At 45.3% G+C, this 9,580-nt stretch overlaps 1 protein-coding gene across 1 annotated transcript in view; it reads right to left on the reverse strand.

Moving 5' to 3' along the window:
• Positions 1 to 6,562, reverse strand: part of LOC117967851 (EGF-containing fibulin-like extracellular matrix protein 2) — a 20,167-nt gene extending 13,605 nt beyond the window's left edge. Inside the window, exon 1 of the mRNA XM_059021458.1 lies at positions 6,431 to 6,562. The gene's annotated coding sequence lies outside the window, so the exon portion shown is untranslated. The remainder of the gene's footprint in view (positions 1 to 6,430) is intronic.
• Positions 6,563 to 9,580: the final 3,018 nt, after the last annotated feature.

Consider the following 9,580-nt stretch of genomic DNA (forward strand, 5'->3'; position numbering starts at 1 on the left):
AAAGAGTGCAAAGAAGAGCGACCAGAATTATCCCGGGTTTAAAAGGCAAGTCGTATGCAGACAGGCTAAAAGAATTGAATCTGTTCAGTCTTGTGACAGTGTAACTGTGTGTGTGTGTGTGTGTGTGTGAGTGGGTGTGTGTGAGGTGTGTGTGTGTGTGCGTGTGTGTGTGTGTGCGTGTGTGTGTGTGTGTGTATATAAGGATCAGTGACTCTGCTTCAGTGCTGCTCATGCTGTATTGAAGGAGTCAGCAGTCTGGGTCTGGGTGTGTGTGTGTGTGTGTGTGTGTGTGTGTGTATAAGGATCAGTGACTCTGCTTCAGTGCTGCTCATGCTGTATTGAAGGAGACAGCAGTCTGGGTCTGGGTGTGTGTGTGTGTGTGTGTGTGTGTGTGTGTGTGTGTGTGTGTGTGTGTATAAGGATCAGTGACTCTGCTTCAGTGCTGCTCATGCTGTATTGAAGGAGTCAGCAGTCTGGGTCTGGGTGTGTGTGTGTGTGTGTGTGTGTGTGTGTGTGTGTGTATAAGGATCAGTGACTCTGCTTCAGTGCTGCTCATGCTGTATTGAAGGAGTCAGCAGTCTGGGTCTGGGTGTGTGTGTGTGTGTGTGTGTGTGTGTGTGTGTGTGTGTGTGTATATATAAGGATCAGTGACTCTGCTTCAGTGCTGCTCATGCTGTATTGAAGGAGACAGCAGTCTGGGTGTGTGTGTGTGTGTGTGTGTGTGTGTGTGTGTATAAGGATCAGTGACTCTGCTTCAGTGCTGCTCATGCTGTATTGAAGGAGACAGCAGTCTGGGTGTGTGTGTGTGTGTGTGTGTGTGTATAAGGATCAGTGACTCTGCTTCAGTGCTGCTCATGCTGTATTGAAGGAGACAGCAGTCTGGGTCTGGGTGTGTGTGTGTGTGTGTGTGTGTGCGTGTGTGTGTGTGTGTGTGTATAAGGATCAGTGACTCTGCTTCAGTGCTGCTCGTGCTGTATTGAAGGAGACAGCAGTCTGGGTCTGGATGTGTGTGTGTGTGTGTGTGTGTGTGAGAGAGAGAGAGAGAGAGAGAGAGAGAGAGAGAGAGAGAGAGTGTAACTGTGTGTGTGCGTGCGTATGTAACTGCGTGCGTGTGGGCAGGTATTACTATCAATGTGCGGACAAAATTTGAGAAAATGTCTCCACAAAGATAGCGACTCCTGAAAAAACGACGCTGTGGGGACATCCCCACTTCGTAAAACACCTTATTAAGAAAAAAATATGCCTTCGAAAAAAAATAAAAAGTGCCAAAATATTTTGTTTGTTGTGGACTTGCACCCCGTGTGGAATTTTGTGTGACTGGAGTTAGAAACAGTAAATATCTATAAAGGATATCAATTACATTATAAATATATATATATATATAAGATTAAACTAATTTTGCTTCATAAAGGACCAGATTGCTTTAGCAAGCAGCTTGGTATTGCTGTGCACAGATCTCAATGCAAACCTGCAATTTAAAACACACAGAAAATAAATCCTAAACATGTTATTTCCTCAAATTACAGATTTCCATTCCAGACATTAAAAAAACACAAAGCCCTCCCTTGCGAGAAACTCAGCAAACGTTCTTGTGAGTTTGTGTATGTTTCTTTCAGAAACAGCCGAGTCAGTCCTTTGACTCTCTCTGTGGTGCATCAGCGTGTTTAGTTTAGAAAACTCGCTCTCGCTGACGAAGGCAAAGTTTAGTCCTTAGAGGTTGTTTGAGGTTTAGTTGGTCCTTCATCCATAGCTTTTAAAATCTTAACCAAATCTAAAACAGGGCAGCAGTGTGGAGTAGTGGTTAGGGCTCTGGACTCTTGACCGGAGGGTCGTGGGTTCAATCCCAGGTGGGGGGGACACTGCTGCTGTACCCTTGAGCAAGGTACTTTACCTAGATTGCTCCAGTAAAAACCCAACTGTATAAATGGGGAATTGTATGTAAAAATAATGTGGTATCTTGTAACAATTGTAAGTCGCCCTGGATAAGGGCATCTGCTAAGAAATAAATAATAATAATAATAAATAATAATAAAACATTGGAAAGGTCTACAGAACTGTATAGAGGTCTATAGGAAAGAGAGCTCCACTCTCAACACTGCAGAGCTGTATAGAGGTCTATAGGAAAGAGAACTCCACTCTCCACACTGCAGAGCTGTATAGAGGTCTATAGGAAAGAGAGCTCCACTCTCAACACTGCAGAGCTGTATAGAGGTCTATAGGAAAGAGAACTCCACTCTCCACACTGCAGAGCTGTATAGAGGTCTATAGGAAAGAGAGCTCCACTCTCAACACTGCAGAGCTGTATAGAGGTCTATAGGAAAGAGAGCTCCACTCTCAACACAGCAGAGCTGTATAGAGGTCTATAGGAAAGAGAGCTCCACTCTCAACACTGCAGAGCTGTATAGAGGTCTATAGGAAAAAGAGCTCCCCTCTCAACACTGCAGAGCTGTATAGAGGTCTATAGGAAAGAGAGCTCCACTCTCCACACTGCAGAGCTGTATAGAGGTCTATAGGAAAGAGAGCTCCCCTCTCAACACTGCAGAGCTGTATAGAGGTCTATAGGAAAGAGAACTCCACTCTCAACACTGCAGAGCTGTATAGAGGTCTATAGGAAAGAGAGCTCCACTCTCAACACTGCAGAGCTGTATAGAGGTCTATAGGAAAGAGAGCTCCACTCTCAACACAGCAGAGCTGTATAGAGGTCTATAGGAAAGAGAGCTCCACTCTCAACACTGCAGAGCTGTATAGAGGTCTATAGGAAAAAGAGCTCCCCTCTCAACACTGCAGAGCTGTATAGAGGTCTATAGGAAAGAGAGCTCCACTCTCCACACTGCAGAGCTGTATAGAGGTCTATAGGAAAGAGAGCTCCCCTCTCAACACTGCAGAGCTGTATAGAGGTCTATAGGAAAGAGAACTCCACTCTCAACACTGCAGAGCTGTATAGAGGTCTATAGGAAAGAGAGCTCCACTCTACACCGTTAAGTGTGTGTAAACCCTGTATTAACACACCCAGCACCTTTTAAAACTCAATGAAAAGGATCTGCCTAGTTTAAAACAAGCAGTGTGGCCCACCTACCCTGAACACAGCTTGTAATTAGAGGCTGGTGCAGTTAAACAGCAGGGGGAGACGGCTAGTCAAAAAAAAAAAAAAAAACAGCACTATGACAGCCTGGGCTTGGCAGACCACACAAGTGCCTGTCTGAAATAAGGTCCCTTGCAAAACACTGTCATTTCATCAAGCTGGGAGAGCCTTTCCTTGCGTTACACACCAGGGCTGGAAACAAGATATCCTATTGCACAGCAGTGTGATCCATTCCAGGTTTTACTGCTACCAGCTTGATCAGCCCCCAGTGTGTCTAGCTAACAAGCTCAGGGTGTGTCTGAATATTAAACTCCCAGTGAAACCAGGACTGGATCACACCGCTGTGCAACGGGAATCTTGTTCCTAACCCTGCATGGTTACCGAGGGAATGAGGTTAAGGGTTACACTCTGGTGTACCAGCTGTACTTAAGACATGTTTGAGAGCTCTACAGAGCTGGACAAAAATGGTGCTCTAGACTTTTACAAAACAAAACAGCAGCTTCCAGGATGACTGAAACGGAAACGCAAAAGCGATTCTAAACAAAGACAGAAACGTTGCTTCAGATAACGGCGAGATTTCAGAACCTGGAGACGTCAAACAAACGAGCTCCTATTGGAAGAAGCGACTCTGCAGCGTTGTGTGTGTGTGTGTGACCCTGAGCAAGTCACTTCACCTCCTTGTGCTCCGTCCTTCGGATGAGACGTCAAACAAACGAGCTCCTATTGGAAGTGACTCTGCAGCAGCAGCAGCAGTTGTTGAAGCAGTGTGGAGTAGTGGTCAGGGCTCTGGACTCTTGACCGGAGGGTCGTGGGTTCAATCCCAGGTGGGGGACACTGCTGCTGTACCCTTGAGCAAGGTACTTTACCTAGATTGCTCCAGTAAAAACCCAACTGTATAAATGGGTAATTGTATGTAAAATAATGTGATATCTGTATAATGTGAAATAATGTATAATGTGATATCTTGTAACAATTGTAAGTCGCCCTGGATAAGGGCGTCTGCTAAGAAATAAATAATAATAATAATAATAATAATAATAATAATGAAGCAGAGTTCACCCCCCTAGTCTCTGCTCAAAGACTAAATTAATAATGAATAAAATCGTTGCAAAAAAAAAAAAAAAGGGTGGGGCCCTCGACGGCTCTCCAAAGACAAGGGTCTTCTTGTGGAAAGCCGGTTATAAGAAAACTCAACGCTTTCAGCCACTGCTAGCTGCACTCAAAGAGCTGTCTGTCTCTGCCATGCCACTGTGCTCTACATGTGTTTATCCAGCCTGATCCGCCTCGATGTGACGTGACCCAGCTGGCTGCAAAAAAACAAACACACAACCCTTCAAGACTTCAAAACAGCCCGAGCAATAGCTGTACCCCCCACTGAATCAGCAGGGAGACATTTCTACAGACTTGAAACTCACACGAGCCCTGCTGCTGCTGCTGCTGCTGCTGCTGCTGCTGCACCCAGTCCTGGCGTTCAGAGCTCCCCTCAATGAAGTCTAGTATTATTATTATTAATATTGAAATGATCAGGAGCCAGGAGTTTGAGCAGGGTTAGAAACTCACACTAGCCCTGCTGCTGCTGCTGCTGATGCTGCAACCCAGTCCTGGGGTTCAGAGCTCCCCTCAATGAAGTCTAGTATTATTATTATTAATATTGAAATGATCAGGAGCCAGGAGTTTGAGCAGGGTTACAAACTCACACTAGCCCTGCTGCTGCTGCTGCTGCTGCACCCAGTCCTGGGGTTCAGAGCTCCCCTCAATGAAGTCTAGTATTATTATTATTAATATTGAAATGATCAGGAGCCAGGAGTTTGAGCAGGGTTAGAAACTCACACTAGCCCTGCTGCTGCTGCTGCACCCAGTCCTGGGGTTCAGAGCTCCCCTCAATGAAGTCTAGTATTATTATTATTATTATTATTATTATTAATATTGAAATGATCAGGAGCCAGGAGTTTGAGCAGGGTTAGAAACTCACACTAGCCCTGCTGCTGCTGCTGCACCCAGTCCTGGGGTTCAGAGCTCCCCTCAATGAAGTCTAGTGTTATTATTATTAATATTGAAATGATCAGGAGCCAGGAGTTTGAGCAGGGTTACAAACTCACACTAGCCCTGCTGCTGCTGCTGCACCCAGTCCTGGGGTTCAGAGCTCCCCTCAATGAAGTCTAGTATTATTATTATTATTATTATTAATATTGAAATGATCAGGAGCCAGGAGTTTGAGCAGGGTTAGAAACTCACACTAGCCCTGCTGCTGCTGCTGCACCCAGTCCTGGGGTTCAGAGCTCCCCTCAATGAAGTCTATTATTATTATTATTATTATTATTATTATTATTATTATTAATATTGAAATGATCAGGAGCCAGGAGTTTGAGCAGGGTTAGAAACTCACACTAGCCCTGCTGCTGCTGCTGCACCCAGTCCTGGGGTTCAGAGCTCCCCTCAATGAAGTCTAGTATTATTATTATTATTAATATTGAAATGATCAGGAGCCAGGAGTTTGATCAGATGTCTCATCGATACCCTTTATAGACCCGCCTGCATGAAAACACCTCTGGGTGTGAGAATCTCAATTTCCTCTCAGTAATCTATAGAAACAACAGCCGCTCCTGTGTGAAAATGCGTCAGACCGCTTCGTGCTTTTAAATTAGGTAAACAGCTTCTGAAAAGTCTCCTGCGTTTCACCGTGTGTGGCTCTGTGTTCCTTTTCTCTGACTGTTTTAAATGAACTGCATTTGTGTGTCCTATTAAAATTAGACACGAATCACTGTTTTGACCCAGATTTCCAGTGACAGCGGTTTGATTTCGTCTGCACAGCAAATTAAAACCACAGAAGCAGTGGGGGGCGTGCCACTACATCTGCACGCTGCTGTACACGCAAGGAACAAAATAATCTATTTAAAACCAAAATCATATGGGGAGATATCCAGATGCCTGGAAGCAGGCCCTGGGGCTGAATCTCTGAATTCGTAACAGGATCAGAAGGCTTGTCAACTATACTGAGAAGTTACAATCCCAGAGGAGACTGGTCTATAAAAAAAAAACCAAACTATTTCTACTGTTACAGCTTGATCCAAAATCTAATAAAAATCCTCAGCCCACAGAGGTAAAAGAAATACCCACTACCAAGATTTTGTTTCTGAACACTCACACAAATCAAAAATGTTTTTTGTATAGAGAGAGAGAGAGAGAGAGAGAGAGATGCGTATATTTCAATCTGAAACTCACGCTGAAGTATCTGCTCTTGATCCCTGCTTCGGTAAAGTTGGGAGAAAAAGCCAGAAATAGCTCAAATAGTTTAAGACAGAAAAGCAAGGGAAGCAACATTTAAAAAAAAAAAAAAAGTTTACTTACAGATTCTTTCTTTTTCCTGCCCCTGTTCTTCTGCCGCAGTAGATCACTCTTGAGTTTCTCTCTCTCTCTGGTAATTTGCAGGCGTGTTTTTGCAACAGACAAAGGTTTATGTAGTTTCATGAGGGTCTGCTAGTCAAGTCCAGCCCCCTTGCCCCCCCCCCCCCTCCTCCGAATCAGAATTCCGGCATTCCTGATTGGTTGCCAAAAAAAGCCTGTTGCCAGTAAAAAAATTAAGGAGGGGGGGAAAGTCCCACCCTGCACCTGGTTTAAGTTAACCCCCCCCCCCCCCACGGCCGTAAACCACCCCTTTCATGTTTCATGTTGTGAAATCAAACCAAAGACACCGAATGCAGCTCCTCTAGGTGTGTGGGATTGCTTCTCATTCATTCTTTCTTTCACTCCTTTCTTTCTCTATTCCCCCCTTCCTTCTCATATGAAGATTCCACCCCCCCATTGACAAATTGAAATAATTTTCAGTAACTAATTTTTTTTTTTTTTTTGGTTTCCAAGCTCCTTTGATGTTTCACGCATGAAACGGGTGAACACTCCACCTGGATCATTTCTACGTGTCTCTGCATTGGGACGCCGCGCCTTCCCTTTGGGAATGTTACGCTGTGTTGGGATCACCAGGAAAGGAAGCCCGATGTCTCAGTTAGGTCACCCTGAGACAGCTGTGTCAGCCCCACCGGCCAGCAAGCAACACCTCACAGAACCCAACACCCACCAAAACATGAGACACCCCCAGCACCCCACCTCACAGAACCCAACACCTAGCAAAACAAGAGACCCCCCTCCCCACCTCACAGAACCCAACACCCACCAAAACAAGAGACCCCCCTCCCCACCTCACAGAACCCAACACCCACCAAAACAAGAGACCCCCCTCCCCACCTCACAGAACCCAACACCTACCAAAACAAGAGACACCCCCCCACCCCACAAGCATTCTGATTAGAACCCCCCACCCTCCAAGCAATACAAGTATCCCACAGCAGAGATGGCAAAGCATAGGGAAGCATTGTAAAGCACAGAGAGGTCTGGCAAAGCATAGGGAAGCATTGTAAAGCACAGAGAGGTCTGGTAGAGCATAGGGAAGCATTGTAAAGCACAGAGAGGTCTGGTAGAGCATAGGGAAGCATTGTAAAGCACAGAGAGGTCTGGTAGAGCATAGGGAAGCATTGTAAAGCACAGAGAGGTCTGGTAGAGCATAGGGGAGCATTGTAAAGCACAGAGAGGTCTGGTAGAGCATAGGGAAGCATTGTAAAGCACAGAGAGGTCTGGTAAAGCATAGGGAAGCATTGTAAAGCACAGAGAGGTCTGGTAAAGCATAGGGAAGCATTGTAAAGCACAGAGAGGTCTGCTAAAGCATAGGGAAGCATTGTAAAGCACAGCGAGGTCTGGTAAAGCATAGGGAAGCATTGTAAAGCACAGAGAGGTCTGGTAAAGCATAGGGAAGCACTGTAAAGCACAGAGAGGTCTGGTAAAGCATAGGGAAGCATTGTAAAGCACAGAGAGGCGTGGTAAAGCATAGGGAAGCATTGTAAAGCACAGCGAGGTCTGGTAAAGCATAGGGAAGCATTGTAAAGCACAGCGAGGTCTGGTAAAGCATAGGGAAGCATTGTAAAGCACAGCGAGGTCTGGTAAAGCATAGGGAAGCATTGTAAAGCACAGCGAGGTCTGGTAAAGCATAGGGAAGCATTGTAAAGCACAGAGAGGTCTGGTAAAGCATAGGGAAGCATTGTAAAGCACAGAGAGGTCTGGTAAAGCATAGGGAAGCATTGTAAAGCACAGAGAGGTCTGGTAAAGCATAGGGAAGCATTGTAAAGCACAGAGAGGTGTGGTAAAGCATAGGGAAGCATTGTAAAGCGCAGAGAGGTCTGGTAAAGCATAGGGAAGCATTGTAAAGCACAGAGAGGTCTGGTAAAGCATAGGGAAGCATTGTAAAGCACAGAGAGGTCTGGTAAAGCATAGGGAAGCATTGTAAAGCACAGAGAGGTCTGGTAAAGCATAGGGAAGCATTGTAAAGCACAGAGAGGTCTGGTAAAGCATAGGGAAGCATTGTAAAGCACAGAGAGGTCTGGTAAAGCATAGGGAAGCATTGTAAAGCACAGAGAGGTGTGGTAAAGCATAGGGAAGCATTGTAAAGCGCAGAGAGGTCTGGTAAAGCATAGGGAAGCATTGTAAAGCACAGAGAGGTCTGGTAAAGCATAGGGAAGCATTGTAAAGCACAGAGAGGTGTGGTAAAGCATAGGGAAGCATTGTAAAGCACAGAGAGGTCTGGCAAAGCATAGGGAAGCATTGTAAAGCACAGAGAGGTGTGGTAAAGCATAGGGAAGCATTGTAAAGCACAGAGAGGTCTGGTAAAGCATAGGGAAGCATTGTAAAGCACAGAGAGGTCTGGTAAAGCATAGGGAAGCATTGTAAAGCACAGAGAGGTCTGGTAAAGCATAGGGAAGCATTGTAAAGCACAGAGAGGTCTGGTAAAGCATAGGGAAGCATTGTAAAGCACAGAGCGGTCTGGTAAAGCACAGGGAAGCATTGTAAAGCACAGAGAGGTCTGGTAAAGCATAGGGAAGCATTGTAAAGCACAGAGAGGTCTGGTAAAGCATATCAAAACTAGATTCGCAGAATTATCAGTTACATTTAGACTTCACATTTGCGGCGAACAAAATTACAGGAGTAAGTTATCATAAGAATATAGTTAAAGAGAAAATTTCAATAACAGACAGATGTTAAAAATGCTCCAGAAAATTACAAAGCAGCCCATCCTAAAATAAGGACGTCATCCCTTAATGGCTAAAAACAAACAAACCAAAAAAACAACAGTTCTTCACAGTCCCTCCAGCGCCCGGGGGCTGTTTAACACCCAGGGGAGAGAAACGGACAGAGACAGCTGAGCGACTCGGGGATCAAAGCACGGGGGGGGGGGGGGCTGCTACAAAACTAAATCAAACAGAGCTGAAAAACACCTCACAAACAAATCACAAACACCAGCCACAAAAAAATGCACACCAGTTGTCGTTGGCTTTATGGGGGAGGGGGGGTCATTAAAATGAGGTTCACACACACACACACACACACACACATGCACGAAAGACACACAGACAGACACACACACACACACATGGGGGGGGGTCATTAAAATGAGGC

Source organism: Acipenser ruthenus, unplaced genomic scaffold, assembly GCF_902713425.1.
Source record: "Acipenser ruthenus unplaced genomic scaffold, fAciRut3.2 maternal haplotype, whole genome shotgun sequence".
Taxonomy (NCBI): domain Eukaryota; kingdom Metazoa; phylum Chordata; class Actinopteri; order Acipenseriformes; family Acipenseridae; genus Acipenser; species Acipenser ruthenus.